The sequence below is a fragment of the Nipponia nippon genome, unplaced genomic scaffold (genome assembly GCF_047370975.1).
Source record: "Nipponia nippon isolate SJK-2023a ecotype South Korea unplaced genomic scaffold, ASM4737097v1 scaffold_29, whole genome shotgun sequence".
Lineage (NCBI taxonomy): Eukaryota > Metazoa > Chordata > Aves > Pelecaniformes > Threskiornithidae > Nipponia > Nipponia nippon.
Genome location: NW_028262346.1, coordinates 5295059 through 5316143, shown reverse-complemented (window position 1 = coordinate 5316143; position 21085 = coordinate 5295059). Strand labels below are relative to the sequence as shown.

At 44.1% G+C, this 21085-nt stretch overlaps 1 protein-coding gene across 1 annotated transcript in view; it reads right to left on the bottom strand.

Moving 5' to 3' along the window:
* The window catches only part of SETBP1 (SET binding protein 1), a 298679-nt gene extending 294349 nt beyond the window's left edge, over positions 1–4330 (bottom strand). The window contains exons 1-2 of the mRNA XM_087763711.1: positions 4240–4330; positions 2145–2630 (exon numbers count right to left, since the gene is read on the bottom strand). The gene's annotated coding sequence lies outside the window, so the exon portion shown is untranslated. The remainder of the gene's footprint in view (positions 1–2144; positions 2631–4239) is intronic.
* Positions 4331–21085: the final 16755 nt, after the last annotated feature.

The following is a 21085-nucleotide window of genomic DNA, read 5'->3' as shown; positions in this document are numbered from 1 at the left end:
CTGACAGGCATTTTTTCTCCCCTCTATGATAAAAGGTCCTAGACACTTGTTTCCTCAGGTTCGTGCTATCGCTGCCTAACGTTAGACGGCCGATTATATCATTACTGTAGCCTGCACCAAGTTAGTCCTGGCTGCAGGGGCTGTCGGATCAATAATTGTTCCCATTTGGGTCCATAATATTCAACACGGGATTGGATTTGCCAGCAGTCCTTTACTCCTGAAATCCTCCTGTCAATACCAAAAGGATCAAATTACTTTCCCTGACAGCAGAGGACTAGCAGGCTCAGCGCTTTGCTCGCCTCGCACATCCTTTGCGGTTTGACAGATGGACATATAAGGCAATACGGCGGGTCCCCCCCCGGCCCGGCACTGCCCCGGCTGGGCCACCGCGGGCCCGCGGCTAATGAAACACCTCTGCTTGCGGGGGGAGAAGCCCTGCCCGGCTCCCCCCTACCTCCCCCCCCACACTTCTCCCCGCCGGTCGCATTTGCTTGTGGCGGATTCCTCCCAGTGCCCAGCTCGGCTCGCCGTCCTCACGGCAGCCGCCAGCCCACACCCCCGGCCCGGGGCGGGGGCACCGCCACCCCACGGCACCGGGATTGGATGGGCAGTGCCTTCCCCCCCCCCCCATGCACCCTCCCTCCATGCATTCCTTCTCCCCCGCGGGGAAGCCCCCCGCATCTCCCCTTCCAAACCCTCCCGGGGACCGGGGACCTGCCCGCCGGGGGGTGGCCGGGCCGGGTGTCGCCCCGCCGCAGGCGGCCGCTGCCCGGGTCCGGCTCCCGGCGGCGAAATGCCCTTTTAGCATCAGGCGTCAGGCCCGAGATTATCAGTGCCGTTTATTTGAAGCGGAAACGAATCGGAAATCCTTCTCTCAACTGCCTTTTTAGACACATAAATACACACAGGCAGGGGCAGGCAGCGCAGGGGACGGCCAGTGCCCGGTGTGATGCACACACAGACACACATGCACACACACATTTACACACACATACCGGGAAACAAGGGCGGGAGGGGGCCCCCGCCTCGCCAGAGGGACCTGATTTCCCACCGCCCGCCGGGGAGACCCGGCGAGGAAGGGGTGTGTGTGTGTGTGTGTGTGTGTGTGAGAGAGAGCGTGTGAGTGTGTGTGTGCACGGAGGTGGGCCGGGAGCCTTGCGCCAGGGCTGGAGTTGACAATAGCCGCCCGCAGCTGTAGGCTGCGTTTTGCACACGCCCCCCCAATACAAACACACCACGCCACCCCCCCGATATTATCGGCGATATTCAAACCGCCCAAAACTGAACTCCACTTCCACCCGGGAGGGGGGGGCGGCGGGGGGAAGGAGCCACCGGGGTCCCGGGGGCAGCAATCACCGCCTTATTAATAACCATTATTAACGCGCCTCACTTCGCCACCGACCAGGGGGGAGCGGGGGGGTCCCGCATTGCTAATTACTCCCCCCCCTTCTCCACCCCTCACACCCCTCCACACTTCTTTGCCCCTGCAAATAGCCGCTTTTCGGAGCTGCGTGTCCTTTTCAATGTCAAAACAAGCGCGGGGCAGCGGCGCCCCCCCCCCCCCCCCCAGCACCGCCGCGGACCCCCACGCACACACACTCACGCACACACACTCACACACACACACTCACAAATCCCCATAAGGTTACAATGTTGCTCTCTAGCTCCACTTAACCTGCAATTTACGAAGCGGGGGGGAATCTCCCCCCCCCTCCTTTCCATACGCACACACATAGCTGCCACCTACCCCCGGCACCGTCGGGGAAACACATACAGGCTACCAAAGGGGTGGAGGGGAGATAAGGGGGGGGGGGTAAATACATTACGCAAACTCCTAAAAAAATTGCAACCCCTTCCCAGCAGCACTGTCTTACTCCCCAACCACACACATACACACACACCCACCAGCCACAAAGCATGGGGAGGGAAAGGGTCGGAGGGGGAGAGGAGGACTCGCATGCATTGCACAGCGGAGAAATATTCCCCCCCCCCCCCCAAATAAATAAAGCCCTTTCCGCGCCATTGCAAAGTCACAACACGAAAAAAAGGAGACGACATTAACTTTTGCATGCAGAGGGGGAAAAGGGGGGGGGGGGGGGAAGAGAGAGGGGTAAAACCCTCCCGCAATCCGGATCAAGACAGACCTTTCCTCGATGGCTCAGGTTTTTTGTTGCTTTTTTGTTTGTTTGTTTTTTTACTAACCCATATCCCCAAAACGGCAGCGGGGGCTTCTTATCAGCTTCCTCTTCTTCTTTCTTCCTCCTCCTCCCTCGGATTCCCCCCTTCTTGTCTCTTCTCTTTTAGATCCCGGTTTCAATCCCTCGCCACAGCCCCCAAAGGTGCTTTTGCTTGTGTTGCGGCAAACCCATGGCGGTGTTCATCTGTCAGATTAGGGGAGCGCACGGCCGCGCAGCACACGCAGAGCGGAGAGGGAGGAGGGCGGGGGGGAGGAGGGAAGGCACCCGGGGAGAGGGAGATGGACGGACAGACAGACGGATAGATAGCTCGATAGATAAATGATAGATAGATAAATAGAGCGAGATAGAGCGAGAAGAGGGGGAAAATGGCGTCTTGGAAGCCGGAATCCCGGAGTAAATCAAATTAACACGCAACACCCAGAGCAGTCCCGGCTAATTTTAGCAGGATCCACAATAAAATTAAAAGGAAAAGGGGGGTGGGAATGAGGAGAAGGATGAGAGGGGGGTGAAAAAAAGGAGGAGGGGGGGAAGGAGGAAAAAAAAAAGGGAGAGAAAAAAAAAGAATAAAAAAATCAATGCACTGGATAAAATCCTGGATTTGGAATCGATGGAGCTTGTCTCTCTGGCTCCCTCGCTTTTCCTTTCCTTTTCTTTTCGTTCTTTTTTTTTTTTTTTTTGGAGGGGGTCTTTTTTTGCTTTCTGTTTGTTGTTGCTGGTTGTTTGGGGGCCTTTTGAAGGGGGGGGCGAGGGGGGAAGCGTTTTCGGTTTTGCTTTTCCCGGCGAGGAGTTTCAAAAAAAAAAAACAAACAAAACAAAACAAAAAACGAAAAGAAAGAAAGAGCAAAACCCCACGACGAGAAAAGGGCTGCTTTGGCGGCGAGGAAGATTTTCCCTTTATTCCGGCTCTCCTCTCCGGAGCGGGCCCGTGCTGGTGCCGGAGCTCCGGCGGGCTGCGGGGCTGCGGCCGCCCGCTCCCTCCGCCCCGCTGCCCCGCGCCGGGCCGCGCCGAGGGAGGGCAAAGGGGAGGCGGGGGGGGAAAAACACTCCCTTTTCCTAACGAGCACGGGATCGATGCTCACACACACAGACACACACACCCCCCTCCTCGCTGAGAGTACAGGCTCGGAAAGGGGGCGTCTGGGGGCTGCTTTTTGCTCCCCGCTGGATTTTCCTTTCTCTGTCGTTTATTTTGTCTTTTGGTCTGGTTCCCCCCCCGCCCTTTCCCTCTCCCTCCCTGCAAGGGGCGGCGATTTGTTTAAGCAGATCTGGGGGCTGATGGGTCCGTCTCTCTCTTTCCTCTGTTTCTCTCGCTCGCTCCCGGAGTCCTGCAGCACTGGGGCGGGGGACGGGAGGAATAAATGGTAATGATCAGGCACACTACACACACACACACACGCAGACACGCAGACACACACTCGGTGTGGCTGCAATGCTCAGCCCTGGGTTAATGCACTCAACAGTGCCACTACCTGACACAACAGCAGCAGTGATGGGGGCAGGGGAGAAAAGGCAGAGAAGGTGAGACCCAAGTTAGTGGTATTTATCCCACTCCAGTCTCTCCCTCTCCCACGCTCCCCCCAAATCCTTTTCACAGCACAGCCCCTGCGGGCTCATGACCTATGCAGGAGATTTTTGGGGTCCAGTGGCTGCTGTTCAGGCCTGAGGTGAGGAATCCCTCTCTGAGGCTGGGGGAGACAAGCAAGGACTCCCAACACCTATTTTAATGATTAAAGCCACCCCCCCACCCCCCCACCCCCCGCCACTTTTAGTACGAAGCAGTAACAGTGCCTGAAATACAGCACAAATTCAGCTCCAGGCCAGTGGAGCTGTGCAAAATCTAAGTCCTTGGGCTTTTGCTTTCCCATCCTTGCTCTGCCAGCGGTCTGGATTATGATGCTGTTTGGGTTGCCAGTTTGGCAAACCTTTACTCACAGGAGTAAACTCTTGGCTTGCCTGCATTATCGCACAGGTGATGAGAAGGAATCCCCAGAAAAAGAGAAAAAGGAAGGTTTGTGGGATGAAGCTCTGGAAGTGTACTTACAGGTGAAGGTAACATTGGGGGGAAGTAGGGAGTAACCCCCTGGGTACCTCTGCATGTTTGATCCCTTGCACAGATGGTGCCACAGGGATCCCTGTCCCAGAGTGTTGCAGGAGGCTCAAGGTACACTGAGTTTCTCCCCTTTGCTCTGGGACAAATGGCAGGCCATCATCTGAATGACCTGAATTCAAGGTTCAACTGATGCAAGGACTACCTGGGTTGACCCCCACCAGCCATGGAGGCTTATTCATATGCTGTGATCCCTAAATGTGTAGCAGCAGATTTACGACACAGGTCCCAGTCTAACACCAGCTGGATAGGAGAGCTTTGTGTGGCCCACAAGATGCCAGTGTAGCCCTCACCAACCCTCAGCAGACTCAAGTACATGGTTGAGTATGTGCCCTCAGCCCCACCATGTTTCCTCATGCTTTCTGGGAAAAGCTTCTAGATAAAAAGCACACCAATCCATTATTTCCTTTTGGATCTCTCCACATGACTGACCTCTGCTGTGATACATACAAATCCCAAACTGATGAGCTTGGGTAGGCTGTGCCCATCCTTCTCTTATGGTCCTTTCCTCTTGCTTCTCTCCCTCAATAGGAGAAAACAAATAAACAAATCAGTAAAATACACAAAAAAACGATGACCAACAGATCAACTCCACCTCCATCCCAAACAAATATGCAACTCAAAAACTTTTGAATCGGAAATGTCACACTGAAAATGTTGACATTTCTGATTGAAACCAAACAAGAGTTGTCATTTTGAATCAGTGCTTTGACATGGAAGGGGGGCTTGTGTGTTTAAATTAAATCACCCAACTGGAGCTACATTTTGTCATTTTGTATCCAAATGAAACAAAAATAAATAGTTTCAACATTTCTTGGCAGAGCTCCCAGTGACATTTTCCTGTGAAGAATTTTGGTTTCGAAAACTTTTAGCAGGTAAACTCTGTACGTCGAAGAGCTCCACTGAATATCGTCTTCCTCCTTGGAATACGCCAACACATGGTTATGAACAGTTCCACAGTTGGACTTGATGATCTCAGAGGTCCTTTCCAACCTTAATGATTCTATGAAATAATTGGCTTGATTGGATTAACATGGAAAACCAAATTATGGACCAAAACACTAAAAAAAAAAATCACTTGATTTTCTTTTGTTAGAAAATAGTGTTTTGTCCATATTTAATAAGTTTGAGATTAAAAGTGTTTTGTGAGCCTTTGCTCTTTTTATCTTGTATTTCTTTTCTTCTGGAGAGTATACATATACAAATGTATTTAAGCAGCAACACTTAAATAATTTCAAACTGAGAAGTTCAATTTGGGAAGTGATCGAGATAATGACTTATTTAATGCTCACTTGCTTTGAAAACTTGGGTGAGTCTAAAACAATTAAAATTTAAAAAGCCTCGAAACTACTAAAGGAAGTTTTTGATTGACCCAAAGTTATTTTTAGGCCTGTCTTATGTATAACTGGAAACAAAATCACACCTGGTTACCTGTAGACCCCAAACTCTGAAAAGACCCATCAGGATAAATTTCATAAGCACAAGAAGACCCATTCCTTTGAGTGGTCACCTTGTAGGATGTGTGTGCATAAAACATTGTAGATCAGGGTTGACATCAAAGGTTTTCTTACCTATGGTTTTGTCTTCTAGATCTAGAACATTTTTCTTTTTTAAAAAAAATCTCCTCCCTCTGACTCTGCTGTGTGTCAGGGAGTTTGTACAATGTAAGTGGATAATCTGAAAAAGGAAATTTCCTTCTCTTTGTTCTTTTCACTTGAAAAGTACTATAGCATTCATAAAGTTGGTTTGGTTCCTGCAGTGGACCTGAGATGAGTTTCCTATTTGTGTCTAACAATCTGTACATAACCTTGACTTCATGAGACAGGCAGATGTTTCATAATGAAGGCCATGAGCCTGTTATTGTTATATAAATAGCATATTGAGTTAAATATGTATATAAGTCTTCCTAGGTTCAATGTATGAATTAATGTTATGCAGAATTATTGGGTGATTTGTAAGTTAATGTGAAAGAAAAAATGTATCTTGCAAGGCCCACAGTAAAACACTGGTAACACTTTATATGATTCAAAAATACAAATAAATCATTAAAAATAACCATGTACAATTGTTCTAGTTGCTTAAATCATATACACTTTTAAGACTCAGCTGGACAGGGTGCTGGGCCATCTCGTCTAGGCTGTGCTCTTGCCTAGAAAGGTTGGACCAGATGATCCTTGAGGTCCCTTCCAACCTTGTATTCTATGATTCTGTGAAATTGGACCAGTTTCCTTATGTGTTTTATTTTCTCAGCTGTCCAGCATGCTTCTGAGCTTTACGTGGAAGATATCTATCTATCTATCTATCTATCTATCTATCTATCTATCTATCTATCTACACAGACATAAACTCTTAGACATACAGTAGTTAGAAATTCATTGTATCCCACTACAACATAAGCGATGAGCGATTATATTCCAAGACAGTTGAAAACAGGGCGGAAATACGAATGTAGTTCAGTCTTCCTATTTTTTACTCAAGAATTGGAAATCCAACTGTTTAAACAATTGGCCCCAAAATAGAAATAACAGTGATTTTTAAAGTTCCCCTTTTATTTTGTAAATCCCTCAGACATGTGATATCAAGTTACAACATTGTTGTGTGAACAATGGCAGGCAAGAATCAAAATTCAGGGCCAAGGGTTTGGAAATCAAGTGCAAAACTAATTTTAGAAGACATAAACCCCCTCTTTTGGTTGATTTTCCATGGGTTTAGGATATTTATACCCCAGCATACCCAAACCATTCCTCTTGTGCATTATTTTGATAACTGAGTACTGTTATGCCTATCTCAGCATCTTCTTGATATTGACAAAGACTGTGCCATGCTCACTACTGTCTAAAAACAAAAGAAAAAGATTTTGTCTCCAATTTCTTAACCAGAAAAATTAGAAGAAAACTTTGGTAGCTTAGCAACATTGTATTACAGTGTGGGAGATGACCGCATGGGAGGCTCAGGTTCAGGTCCAGACTTTCTTATCAGATCTTTCTGCAGCCTTCTTCCCCATATGGAGCCAGTGACTAAACATTTCTCTGTAATCAGGCAGCATACAAAAGTTGTAGGGCTCGATGCTGAGCTTGCTGACACACCAGCAGAAGACTAGGACCTGCCCTTTGCTCAGGCTGCTCAGACATGCAAGTCCTTTTGAAAACCTTTGAATGTTTGCCTCCTGTAGCTCTTTCAACATCCATCAGTTTGTTACTGCTCTTACAGTTGTGGTTGTATTTCACAGTCTTTCCTGAGGAAACAAGTAACTCTGATCTCATAAGTACATGAAATTCTTTGCCTCATAAATAACTTCAAAGAAACTAATTACTAATAAGCATCAAAACCTATCCTGGATTCTCATGTGCATCATTGATCTCTGATGGTGTGGATTTCAATCATAGTTTTCATACTGATTACAATTTTGCATCTATATGTATATATAGCCTTGAATATATATACTTATATATATTTAAGGGATTATAAACTAATATAGAAGCAGTAACATGAATAAGAAGCACAACACATTAGCAGAAATATAACATCAGTCAATGAAGCACAGGAGGTAATTTAAAGCTACGTAATTTAGGATAGGGAGTGAGTGCAAATACCGGATCTGATTGGGAATTCCAGGTATAAAGAACTGTTTAATCTATCTAGGAAAGTCATATAAGGAATTGATAACTAGAAGTTGAATTCAGAGAAAAGATCACATTGCAATGAAGACGTACATGGTTCATAGTGATTAATAATTTCAGAAACTTAATAGGACGACTGGTAAAAAACACCATCTCATGACATTTTCAGGTTGGAGACTAGATGGCTTCCTAGAAGATATGTTTCAGCCAAGCAAAAGTAATTGGGTTCAGGACAAGAGCAGACATGAAATGAGTTAAGAACTGCCTAACTGACAGGTATCTAAAAGTAATTGTGAATGTAGAATTATTGTCGAAGAGGAGTGTTACTAGAGTTTTCCCTTATGCTATTCGTCAGTGATCTGGAAGTAAATATAAAACTACTCCTGATGACATTTGTAGATGACATTAGGGCTGGTTAAATAGCAAAGAATGAGAGTCCAGGGCAGCCCCACAAACTGCACGGCCTGGCTTGGGCAAACGAAATGCATTTTAATGCAATAAGATGCTAGTTGCAATAAGATGCTTCTTGCAAACACAGACAAAAACCTGGACAAGCACTGCAGTGCTGGCTTTGAGTTGGACCCTCAAATCTGAAAGTGCTGATGTGATCCTTGGCTCTGCAGCCAGATGACTTGTGATGAATGGCACTAGTAATGTTGAACTCAAGAGGCTGTTTATGGGTCTGACAGCCACATTTTAAAACATACGGTGACAAAATTGGAGAGGGTACAGAAAAGAGCCACAAAAAATGATTGAGGGCTGGAGAAAATTATTTGCAGGGCAAACATTGAAGAATTATGTTTAGCTATCAGAAATAGATTTGATTCCAGAGCCAAAATGCCTTGTAGGTGAGGAAATTACATGGTACCAAGGGACCAGAGTTAGGTACCTAATTTCTCAAAGGAGCAGGGCTGAGACCATTCCTCCCTTCAGCATTTCCTACATAACAGTTCAAGTGACCCCTGCTCACTGTAAATCCAACTAATTTCTAACTCTGTCCACATAGTATAATTGAAAGACCTCACTTAAAGCTTTGGGATCCACTATGGGGCTAGGTGTTATATTGCCCTGGTGCAATTCTGGATTTGGCCTTGGACTCATTGCTGGAAACAAAGTTAAACTGAATAAAATAAAACCATTCTTTAGCCTAAGCCAAGATGAAGCACTGATGACCCTGAAAGGGTGGAGACAGACTAGATGGCCTAGATGGTCCTTTCTGACTCAGCAATCTTTGTAAATGAATTTCAGAAGAATCAAATAAATGTCTCTTGAACTTTGACTGACCGCTCCATATACACAGTGCAGTTCTCATGAAAGGTGCCATATAGTACCAAGCAAAATCTTACTACTCCTTGTTGAAAGCAGCCATCCAATGGCTGAAGAAACACTGTCCTAAGGTGAGAACAAATCATGACTTTTCCTAAGAAATTGTTAAATCACTGAAACTGGAGGTTTTTGCTTTGACTGGGTTTGGCTCGGAAATTTTCTCCAACCCAAGATGGACTTCTTGGCATAGAAAGGGACAGAGCCTCACTTTTATGGTAAGATCCCACTGGTGTTGTGTGATATCATCACTTCCATTTCCGACCTGTCCAAATCAGAGCAGATACCTGAACCTCATCTTCCAGATCAGTTGCTCCAAGTATGACACAGTTGGCTGTTCTTGGATGGGTCTGCTATTGTATTTTATTGTGCTGCTCTGTTAGGCACGGATAACATTAATTGGATCAGAAATACTTGATTTCTCTTGTCCAAATATGTTCTCAGTCTGATGGAGAGGGTAACAATTTTTATTTCTCATCTAAAAACACAGAATGGCCTTGGCTTTATTAAAATATGAAGTGTACTCCCCCCCTCCCACAAAAAAACTCACACCAACAACCTTCAGAGAATATGAAAATGTCTTCCTCCTTTGCTCTGTATGATTTCATTGGGCCAGTCACACAGTAGAAAACACAGACCATGAGATTAACATCAGCGGTCGGAGGGTCCATTTTACAGATGAGATGAGGTTGGCCTCAGAAATTATTTGGAGGAAAAAAAATGAGCATGCTCACATGCTATTAGTAATATGTAAAATCCTTCAGATGGAAATGGATAATATCCATATGGATATTCATCCATGGATAATATCCATGTGGAGAATATCCAGTTCTCAGTATCTATGCACCTTCTTTATCTAAAACATAAATCATCTTAACTGTTCCTTTCCTCCCAGGGCTTTGTAAAACTTGACAGATGGATGCTTTATATGCTTAAATTATTTATCATTGTTGTGAGACACCTGAAACTTTTGAAGATGGAAACATGAGGAACAAGGTGCATTGCATTTCAGCATGAAGCTCTATCTGAATAACAGTTTGCAAACATACTTCGGGGTGTTTGGCATCCTGTGCATGAATGAACCTCTGCCAGCCCATGCACAGTGAGAATGAGAACCCACAAGGCCAGGGTGCAATATTCAGCAAGAATCACTACTGGTATTAAGTTCTGTCATTTGTGTTGGGTCTCATCTAAGGGAGAGCACCTTTCCCAGCCGGGCAGTTGATAGCATCAGGTTGGTCAATGGGCTTGTGGGGTGCTCAAGCCTCTACCACAGTGAGCAGTAGCACACGCAATAGAAAGCAGATTATATTTATCAGTGCCCTGTCTACAGCAGAGCCTCAGGATACCTAATTCTGCCTTTTCTGCCTTTTCATTATTATTCTCTGACACCCCCGTGGTGATAGTCAGCCTTGGCATCAGGTGGTGTAGAGATCCCCTGAGTCACAGGGAGCAGCATCAGGCATCAGTCCGAGTGACCCTCGCTCCCAACCCGAGGGAAAACCAGGCAAGAAACGCTAGGTCTGCAAAACTGATGGCTGATTGATTCCCCATGCTCTGGGGAATGTGCAGAGCAACTTTTTAATTCACACCTCGGTCATTTATCAATGTTTTTTTATTGCAGAGTTTCTCTATCAGCAAGTTAAATTTGGAAAAAGCTCAAAACTACGTGGTGCCTGGGGCTGACACGGGTGGATTTTGCCTCGTGGTTATAGTACTCCCTTATCTCTTGCACCACAGCATCTTTTTCTGCCCTTTTCCCCACCAACCTCTTTAATTTTTTAATTTTTCGGTGTTTTTGGTTGAATAGCCATGAAGCATTGCCCCCTGCCGGCAGGTCGCACACCTGGCTGCGAGCGCGGGGATGTCCGTGCGTCTATCTGCAACAGCTCCTGCAGAGCTTAGGCTGAGGAGAGGATTAAAAGCATAAAGATTTGCAGCTCGATATTTAGATTTTGGAAAAGAAAGGAGAGGAAAGTCAGAAAGAAATCATCAGCACCAAAAGCATTGCTTGTGTCTGTAGAATTTAATACACAAATATGGTTTTATGGGTTTTTTCCTTTTTTTTGGCAATGCTTTAAAATATTAACTGACAAAGCGTTTCTTGTGCCAGCTGCACAACATTGTGCTCATGCAGCAGCATGTGTAATTGAGAGAGACTCATGCAGTCCCGTTGTTCATTAGGAGTGAAATGCAGACTAACAGCATGGGCGGTAAAAAGTCACTGACAATAAAAAATTGTTTGAGAACAGAATGCAGCTACCTTAGGTGCTAATTTGGCTCTTGATTATAGCAGGATCTGAGCAGCTCATAGTCTCATAGAAAAATATTTATACTCACAATCTGCAGGACTTGAGGGGACTCCAGTGCTCCTATTTTACAGACAGAGAGGTGAGGCATAAAAAAAGAAAATTATTTACGTTGGATCACAATGGGAGCCTTGGGCAGGAGGGCTTGAATTCATGTTTCTCACGCCCTAGACTTTTCTCGCCCAGCTCACAAATGAGTTTTCCTTGCTCTGAAATTTACACCAGCTCTGTCCATCTTAAGCTGCAAGGACTTTAGGTAGCAGGATACATATTAAACTTTTTTTCACTTTGACGAAACTATATAATATAGAGCAGAAAACTTCTAGTGAGAGCAAGCTAAAAATATAAGATTTTTTTTTTTCTCTCTATCACAGCTCCTGTTCCCAAATTACACTTGCCTTGCTCAGAGTCTTAGAAAGCTGACACAGAACAAATTGTCCTATGTAAATTGCAAGTTTCCCTTCTGATTGACAGAAATCCACAAAGATGGACTAATTCCAGAGGAAGTCAAGCAAAGACTGTGTCATAACTATTAACCCAATTTTAAAGATGTTCCAAGTTGCTGCAGAGTTGCTAGCATGCCCTTCATATAATGGCACACATAAATCTAAAGTATGGGAGCCAGACAGAGTACACGTGAGCAGGATGTAGTGGGTTACAGGTTGTATATGTGCAGTTTTGCTCCCCTGGCTACTTCAGCCTGTGTTGGGAAGGGACAACCACATACTCCTTGCTCCCTCCTGGAGACTTTGATCTTGAAGACGTGCAATGGGCAGTCAAGCATATCACCAGTTACATTCTTTCTGCCTGTTTTGGCTGCTGTTGTCCTTAAACCAAAACAAGTCATTAAGGGAGCAAGGACAATTATTTTTTAAGATTCATGTAAGGGAAAGGGATAGGGAATATGGGCTGCTGTAAAATTGGTATTGTCACAAGGCTGATTTGATTGTGCCACTCTTTACTGCAGAGCCGTGACTGAGTTTATCGAGGTCTCCCTTTGCAAGTGATAATAAACCTAATAGCTGCCCACAGCTTAATATTTTTTCTTGCACTACATATGTTCACTTTTGGTCCTTAGATTATTTTTTTCTCCAGTCTCCATCTGTTCTTTTGCCTTTGAGGTACTTTAGTTACCATGGAAATGACAACATCATCTGGATGGGTGGAGCTTCATGCAGTGTAAAGTTGGTTTCCTATATAAAGTGGTTTGCAAGGTATGGGAATGTCTGACAAAAATACAGCATTTTATGTGATAGCTTTTCATATTTTAAGTGTGCAACAGAGAGATATCTATGTGTGCTCATGAGTGCACGAGGCATGATATGCCTGTTCCAGGAGGGGGCACATGTTTCATTTTTGCTCTGCGAAATGAAATCTTTCACTTGAGTCTTTGCCTGATTTCTTACAACCTCTAGTTGCAAGTTGGCTTTTATTTGTGAAAGCCCTATTGTAAGACACTTTCTGAGTCCTGTGATTGTCAGATGGGTCAGGCAAGGTGGAGAGCTCATTTCCTGGAGATGTGCATCTTTTGTCATCATTGCCATGAAGAAAAATAGGAGGAGTTAATTTAGTGGGAGTTTGTCACATGGGCTTTGTTGTCTGGTTATGTGTGTGGCATTGCCTTCTTGGTCTCTGGGAGGTGTCTTGTGTCTTCAACAAGTCCACACGACAAATGATCCATGATTAATACAATCCAGAGATCACTCGAAACAATTGACACGGACATCACACTTTCCACCTCAACAAACCTGGCAAATCCAGGGCAGAGCCCTTGTTTATACCAAATCAGACCTTATTTCAGTAGTGACCCCATGGACTTTAGCACAGTCCTAGAAGCTATTATCCACTATTAGGCCCTGTAGCACCTGGCAATATTGATTATACAGCCTTTGGCAGATTAAGGTATTTTAGATGAATAATGATTTTTGGCAAAGGATATTAAGAGAAGGGCCAGATACGTCAAAAAGATGAGAACTTGGCCCATGAAACTTAATATTAAGGCCTATACGGTCTCCAAAATGCTTTTAGGCTAGTTGTTTGTATATTCAGTGGATGTCTTTTAAAGAACCTGAAGTGCTCTCTGTTTAATCACGTATGTGGATGGGGCCAGGGGATACATCACAGAAAAGGTTTTAATGCAGTTCCCACTGAGACCAAAGGAATAAGAAAGTGCTAATTTATCAGACCATATGCAAACATGGGTTCCTGACAGAGAGTCTCTCAAAACAGGCATGTTTGGCTGGCTGGGACAGCATTCAGTTCTTAGAAAGTTTGGTGGGGAGAGGGTGAGGATCCCACAAAACAACAGGAAGCCCCATGCAAAGTCCATGGGGATGACTTTGGTCAGTGCTTAGAGTCTGATGAAGAGAGGAGTCTAAGGTCAAATCCTTGGATCTTCTATCCTAAGCTTACTTTGTCACCTGGCTAGAGTGACAGTATTTGTTTATTTATTTCTGTTATGGTTATTTTTAGGTGCTCTAACTCCAGCTGCAGCCATTTCTTACCACAACAATCCTTTCAAAAAACAACCTCCCCAGCAACACTGGAAATCTTTCCTGTGGAAAAAAAAAACCAACAAAACACCAAAAAAACCCTAACAAACTCAGCAGCCAGCAGTAGAAATCCGTCTCAAAGGCACATTCCAGCAATAAATAAACTTGTGATTCTCAGAAAGCTCAGAAACTGGTGGTAGTGCTGGGGTTTTTGCAGCAATTCAGGAAAATCCATCTCTTGGTCCATCATGGATGGCAAACTTCAGGCCCAGGGACCCCTCAGCAGTCTCCCTTGATTTCTTTTTTGTGCTTTGGCTGCAGAGAGCTTGGGCATTCATGTGTCAGGCACCATCCTGGCTAAAACATGAGCAATTGCACTAGTGAACTCCGGAGCAAAGAGTGTGACCTGTTATAATCAGTGCCAAGAGCTTTTAGCTGGGTGGCGACAGGCACGAAGGGAGCACAGAAGGAGTGCTCATCAGAGATACTCATCAAGAGAAAGTGAGGGCCCGGGGAAAAAAAGGCTGGTTTCAGCCCTCTTAGAGATGGGGATGTCTGAAGCGACACCTCTGCAAAGGCTGCTGGCAGCAGGGGCCACTTCCAGCATTGTGGTGTCATGCTCTCGGCATGACAAACTGCTTAATAAGCTGGCAGCTGCTCCCAGCATCAGTTCATCTCCGAAGCAGTTTTCATCTGAGCCCTGCATGGAGTGTGTTGGAGTCATAGAAAAGTAGGGCTCAGAGGGACCGGGAGAGGTCACCACCATCACTTCCACCACCCGCTGACACAGCCTATGCAGCAAGCACCAGATTTGAGAGGACAGCTTTGAAACCTCTTGGGCAGACACAGGCAGGAGCAAAAAAAAACAAACAAAAAAGCCCTTTCCTGCTATAATATGGCCAGCTAAAAGCAAGTGGGGATCTAGCAGTGGATGGCCTTCAGGCATCTCAGTGGTGCATTTCACTCCTTTTTGCTGCTTGGCTTTTTTTCTGCTCAAACTTAAAGCTGAATTTGCTGGGGTTCCTTCAGAGGTCCTCAATCATTTTTCCTAGGGGTCAGTTTTCCCAGAGTCTCTTTAGCAAGTCACAGAATCTGCTGTCAGGTCCTTTGTCAGGATGGTTGGCCACTAGACATGGCCTTCACCTGTGGCAATGCTCCTCACAAGAATATGGGATCTTCCAAGGGTTCTTCCAAGCTCAGCCAGGAGCTCAGCAATCTCCAGCACAACGTACACAAGATCCAGATCCAAAAAGAGATCAGCTATGAGGAGACATGGACTAGTCCTAGATGTACAAATGTGTTTTTCTTACATTAAGCATAGGGTTGTTACAACCTAAATTCCAGTTGTCTCCTCCCTTTGAGCTGATTCACAGTGTAAATCCAGCGTAACTGAAGTAAATCTAAGTGCAGAGCCCAAAACTGAGGTTCTTTGTTCTGATCTGCTGTCCAGTTGAAGCCACAGTGGGGTAAGCAGATCCCTTATTTCATAATAGGTCTTCCCCTCACACTTTTTAAGAGGCACTTTACAGCTCAGACATAGCAAGAAGAAAAGTAGGACTTGATTTTTTTTTCTGACTTAGACCTCTATAGGGAAATGCACTGTAAAAAGTTAAAAACTTGGGAGTTTGTCTTTAATGTATCTGTTTTTAATGGACTATTCATGTTCTATGTTTGGATTACAGCTTTGTGAGCAATCAACTTTTTGATCTGCTAGCCAAACCTCTCAAAATAATATGAATGCTTTTCTTTGAGGCTATTCAGCTATTAATTTTTTTCTTGCTCTTTTTCCCACCAAAATGGTAACATGGGAGGAAAAATTAGGTTGAATTAAATGTATTTCTTTTTGTTATCATTTCTTAGTTTTAGATAAATATGGGAATTACAGAATGTGAAAATAAGAGATTTTGACTTGAAGAGATAAGCCTTTTCTGACCAAAGCAAACAAAGCAATTAAATGAGTTAAATATGAATTCACACATAGTTTCAACAGATATGAATCTGATTTTTTTTGGTTTAGTGTTTTTTTGGGGGAAGTACATATTAGTTTGCAAAATGTCACCAGGATCTAATTAGGATCAAGATGTTAAACTGGCATTGAAAACTAGAATGGAGGGTCTGGTACGTGGGCTTCATGTATTCAGGGTTTCTTCACTCCTGCAGGAAGTGGGGAGAAGTGATTCGTATCAGCTGCACCTGGTACATTGTTTTTTCATTTGTCACCAAATGCTAGGAGCTGCAGTAATCCATCTTGGAAGTGACAAACATATGATACCATGCGGCCTGATCCTGTGGGAGGAAGGGTGGAATTTCCTATGGGTACAGATGCCTCAAGAAAAAGGACTTTTTTCAAGCCTGAAGTCTCTTCCTGGCTATCCCAGGTTAGTGACAAATGGAACATGATTTCAAGGCTTTGTACCATTTCATTAGTCTTTTCTAGTAATTTCTATTGTTTTTATTGTGAGTATTTCTCTATTGATTCCAAAGGGACCATTGTGGATTTGGACTGTGGTAGGAATCATTCCCGCATACAAAAGACTAGGATTTTTTTATTCTTAATTTACTGATTAGGTATTCACTGCATCTGTTACTTGTACCCTTGTTTCTCACAATCCTGTATCTGTTAGAACAGACTCTGACCTTTAGCCACAGAAAAAAAAATCTTATAACAGGATTTACAATGAAAATGTGTACTTGTTTGATGAAAGCCTTTGGAATGGCAGCCATCCTCTTAAGGGTAGGATTAAGGTTACAAAGGCAGAAGGAACATTATTATTTCCTGATCTGGTGAGTGTTGGACAGTCCAGCCTGTAGGTTATCTCACATCCTATATGATTTATCCATAACTATGAATCAAACGCAAAAACTTGTTTGCTGGAGTTCTTCAACAGATGTTCATAGTCCAAAGAAGTTGGGTGATTTCCATGTCATGTGCCAATATCTCCTCTCCTTCCTCACACCCGTTTTCAATATCCAAGGCCAAGACATTTGGAGCAGAAGCAGAGCTGTACCCATCACCTCTGAGATACTGCTTGTGAACACAGCTATGAAAACTGAGGTAGCTGTGGATTTGTTGCTGTGCATCCACACATATAATCACATGCAATTACACCGGTCCATGGGTGTTTAATGATGTGCTGTTGCTACATTCACATCTGGGGAAAACCCTGCTGAAATCAGTTTTGCCCCCCCGTGTTGCTTGTGAGGTTAAGGGAGTCCTTGGTTGCCTGTTACATTATGGCTGTGCAATCTATGATGCAGCTAACACTGTATCTATCTCCTCCAAAGGTTTGGCTGATGTGCTTTGGGCATCATCTTTCAACACATGGACAGTGCCAAAGCTTTTTTGATAGAGATGGAAAGTGTTTACTGCATAAAACAGACAAGTGTTTTGCTCAGACTATCGCCAACCCATTGTGCAGCTGCACCACCAGCTCATCCCCTTTCAGGAGAGACACTGCTGCTGGTCACAGCAGTATTTACCCCAGGCTTAGGCAGGGATGTAGCTTCATGAGAAGCAGAAAAGAACAGTGCAAGCTGCAAAGATTTACAAAATTTGGCCTTTACATCACCCTGGGGACTGGTTCCTCATGAGCACTGCACCCTTTGGTTTGAATTCTGGATACTCTTTCTGGCTCATCTTTTCTCCAGGTGCCTTGCATCTAATATCTAGCATTCCCTTATTTGCTCTTCCTCTTCTTTTAAACTTACTCTTGCTCTCACAAGAGCACCTGTGGTATATAAAAACACAACAAAAGCACTTAATCTAGTCTGACATTTTCACTTTGGAACTTTGGTGGTTTTTCTTGAGTGAAGTACCTTGTTTCCTACACCCATCAGTAGCTTTATGCTCAATAGAGCTGGTAAGAAAATACATTTCCTGTCCAGGAAGAAATATTGTTTTTTTTTCAAATTTGTTCTGATTCAAAAATGAGCTTATAGAAAAATGTCTTTTCAGAATTTCCCATGGAATGAAAATTCTGGTTAAAAAACCCCACCCACCACACATTAAAAAGCTCCAAACAATGAAAGGATTTGCATAACTAGAGTTCAGACTGTACATTTATTATCATAAAAGTAGTATGACAGTGATCCCAATTCAGTTATCCACATATGGATTTCTAATGCTCTTTGATATGTCAAAGAGTGTCTGGGGTATTTCCAGGGGCCTGAAGGATATGGCACAGGACTTCTGCCCTTCTGGAACAGCCCATAAAAACCTGGTGGGATACTCCAGGACATCTCAGATGCCAACAAACATCTGCGTATGGGTAACAAAACTGAGGTCTGAAATTGTGCACACTTCCTTTTGGGGGACTTAGTCTGTGAGCTCAGTCCTACCTTTGCCTCTTTGCTGAAGTTTGATCTAATGAATCTCACTCAGTATCAGCACTGTGCTGATTTCAGCATGTGTGCCCATATCTGAGAGATGGTCCACTAAATCTCCTGCATGCCAATGTTTCCAAACCAGGGTGTAGACCTGTGAAGCTTGCCTGAGTGCTTAGTGCAAATCTTGGAGTGTATGTTTGAGTGTGGACCTTAGCTTAAATTTGACACGTTTATCCCTGTAACACTGCTAACACTGACAGTTCTTGTGTCACACCAGAAAAATTCAATTTATACCATGTTTCCCAAAACCTTGCAAAGCCTGGGCCAGACAGACATCTTCAATGCTGGATATACACACCCTAGTATCAGTTCAAATAACTAGGAAAAAAAGAGGTACATAAATAAAAAGAACAGAGCAGATTAAAATAAACTGGGTTACAGATGCTGGGCTCACTTTTATTCAGAGTCCAGCTCATCGCTAGCACTGCCTTGATAGTGCTCTCCTTCCCCCTTTTGACCTTCTCTTTATAGGCCAAGCCTGTGACCTTGGGTGATCCAGCTCACTTTACACCTTGGCCTAATTACAGCCAGAGGAGCAGGGAATGGAATGTGATAACTGTCCACATTTTTATCATAGGTGAAAACAAGCAGAGTAATCATTTAGGGTGGCTGAAGTAGATAAAGCTGGGAGTAATGAGATGGAAAGTTTAGATTGAATATCAAGATAAAATTACCCACAATACATTCTTTTAGGCAAGGGGATGTATTAAGTCTCAATTAGTGGCAGTATGATCTAATAGCATCACAGCTACTGACAGCATTATGGTCCCTTGGCCTATTAAATCATCTTTCAAAGAAACCAATGGAAGGCTGAACTGGACAAACCACTGGTAACTGTAATATAAGGACTAATCCCATGACAGAGACAGAGTGGAATAAATAGGTAATTTACGTGTTACTCACAAGAAGATATTGTACCAGGTAACAATATCCACCAAGCTCTGTGTCTGTGCAAAGATCCTTGATGGCATTTTCAAAACTGCCTAAGTGACTTAGGAGTCCTAATCCTCTTTTGAAAAACAGTATGGTAATTTAGGCATCTAAAACCTGTTGTATCACCTAGTTAGAATGAGATTTATAAAGATCCCTCTCTTAGAAGTGCTTGGATTTGAAATGTCCATCTAGACACATAGATTCATATTTATGTGGAGTACTGCAGGCAGACACAGGCTTGCTCTGCCTGTTCTCTACAGCAAAAAACAAACAGGAAGCTTGATACAGGATAAATTAGGCCCCTATGCTTTTTTTTTTGGCACACAGCAGGAGCTTACAGTGCAAGCAAACCCTAAACCATGATGAAACTAGGATGAAGTCTCCCAAAGTGGCATTTTGTGGGACATTTCTGAATGCATGTTCTGATGACACATGTACTACATGAATCAATGTATGTCACCGCCAAACATAATACATCTTCGATGCAAAACCAAGTTAGTGGCGGATGAGCATCCAGCTCTAAATCTTCATGTCACTGCCACAAGCCTGAATGCTATAGAAATCCAGAGCATCAAGGGTATTATTGCAATTTGCATAAGTAGAAAACACAGTGATTAAAAGTTATCAAAGCTATTGCTCAGTTGTCAGCTCCACAAGCAGATTCCAGTGATGTTTTTCCAGCTCCTTCATAATAATTTCCATTAGTTCTTGCTAAGAGCTGCATTGAAGGAACCTGTCATTTACTCTGTCTTTCACCAATTCAGCTCAAAGAGATGCGCCAGCTGTGATCACTTGGAGTCAGAGCTGCCATGTTGCAAAGCATTGCTACAGCTGCAGGCAAAATGTACAATTCAAAGATCTGCTGAACCCAGAAGTCATGGAAAAAGCAGAGCTGTACCACCCATAGCACCCTACCATCACAGCAGGAGAAGTACCACCCTGGGAGAGGAGAGCTCAGTTTCCAGCATGCTTTGCATGTGAGGAACAGGAGCGCCATGTAGGAAGGAGTACCTTGTCTGAATGGTGTCTTCTCTTCTTTTTTTGTGGTTTCTGCTGGCCTCTGGTGTGGAAGCAGGGTGAGCAAAAGGCTGTAGAAAACACCACAGGTCACACCTGCTGGTGGGTCTGGAAAACCTGATGTTTCGTTGATGATGGGTAAGTCTTCATCTGATTCAGTTTTCCCAATATGTACTGCTTAGTGCCACAAAACCAAGGAGGTGTTATAAAGCTCCCTCAGGCAAGATGTTGTCATTTCCAGCCTACATGTGCTTTGGAAGGATAGAAAATGCCATTATCAGTCAAACATGACCATTCAAGGTAGAAAATGAGATTGAAACATAGTCTGTTCTTCCCATGGCCATGTTTTTCTACCCTAGAAAGCATCTCCTGATACACGTGCTCCCAGGTGGCTGGACTTCTGTCTCCCCACACTCAAGATTTATCTTTTTTTTTATTTTCTTTCCCTAATCTCCAAGTACAAGTGTTTAATGTGGACCAGTTTAGCACAACTGTAAATCGGTGCAATTTTACTGAAATTTCTAGAACTGACACCAATCTTGCATCTCTTCTTCTGCCAAGCAAAGCTCATTTGCTGAGGCTAAAAGTGAGACCAGCTCTCCTGCTGACACTCAGGAGAGGGGGCAGCCAGAATGGCTCTTTGGGCTGTGAGTCCTGCCATTGTGCTTCACTCAGACATTTGTCCCCACTCTCCATTTCA